At 38.2% G+C, this 1,062-nt stretch overlaps 1 protein-coding gene across 2 annotated transcripts in view; it reads right to left on the bottom strand.

Moving 5' to 3' along the window:
- Positions 1 to 826, bottom strand: part of LOC108741614 — a 31,794-nt gene extending 30,968 nt beyond the window's left edge. For both annotated transcript variants that reach the window (XM_018476467.1, XM_018476468.1), the window contains exon 1: positions 749 to 826. The gene's annotated coding sequence lies outside the window, so the exon portion shown is untranslated. The remainder of the gene's footprint in view (positions 1 to 748) is intronic.
- Between the last annotated feature and the right edge of the window lie 236 nt (positions 827 to 1,062).

Below are 1,062 nucleotides of genomic sequence, written 5' to 3'. Positions count from 1 at the left end.
ATGTTCCTTTGGTTCAGTTTATTAGTTTAAATGGGTTACCTGTGAATTAATGAATATATTATTAAACGAATTTCCTAAAAGTAACTTTTAATTTATGTTTTATTAGATTAATAATTCCTTCTCATTTCGAATTTTATTACGCGCTTAAATATTTAATTTTGACTGAAAGTCAGAATAATATTATATAAAATTTAAAATAAATTAATTCTGCCTACTAATGATTAAAACAAGGACAAACCACGTCTTAAAATCGTACCTTTTACATCAAGTTCGAGGCGTTAAGTAACTGTCAGACTACATCTGGTTTAAATTAAATCACAAGCGAGAACGAATTATCTGTAGGCATCTTAAGGAAAGAAAAAGAAACTCGTCTCGCGTGGTAGTTGAGTCGATGGAAATTTTCTGGGGTTATAGAAGGTAAGGGACAGGTCGACGAAAGACGGATCTTTGCGTTCGTGAACACGAGAAAGAAAAGTTTGTCTGCAGAACAGAACAGAGATATAACTTATAAGCCCTCAATTCATACACATAGGCGTGCAGGAGATACGTAAAGAGAAGCCGCAAAGGGTGCTTCTCGGATAATGGAGAGGGTAGAATTTGAGAATAAAAGTCCCATGTGATCAGTCTCACGTATGTCATCTACCCTGACAAGAAAGAAGGACGCTTAGTTAATTGATTGTAGCAAAATAGGTCAAATACTTAGCCAAGTTTGTTTTTAGTCTGCGATAGCTTTTATATTTTTACTTACACCTGACCCACTGTGGCGAAATCGAAGAGGTCAATAAGCGTGATGAAGACTATTGAATTATGTAGTCCACCATCCCGTGGTAACGACCGATAGGTCCGAGCCTATTCTATGTCCATTCTGATGCCGTTGGAACCCTTACTACCGCTACAGAGAGCCGTATCTATATCTCTGTTAGATTTCTCAATGCCCATGGTTCAGAACGAGTTGATTCGTCATTTTCCAAGTGGTATTTGGTTGGCCAGCCCCTTGTCGTTCCAAGCTACCCCAAAAGGACTACATCGTCCACCTACGTCGTTTCGCTGGTTGACCACCCT

Source organism: Agrilus planipennis, unplaced genomic scaffold (genome assembly GCF_000699045.2).
Source record: "Agrilus planipennis isolate EAB-ADULT unplaced genomic scaffold, Apla_2.0 scaffold255, whole genome shotgun sequence".
In the NCBI taxonomy this organism is placed as follows: Eukaryota; Metazoa; Arthropoda; class Insecta; order Coleoptera; family Buprestidae; genus Agrilus; species Agrilus planipennis.
Note: the sequence above shows the minus strand (reverse complement) of the source record. Positions and strands in the feature narration are given on the sequence as shown.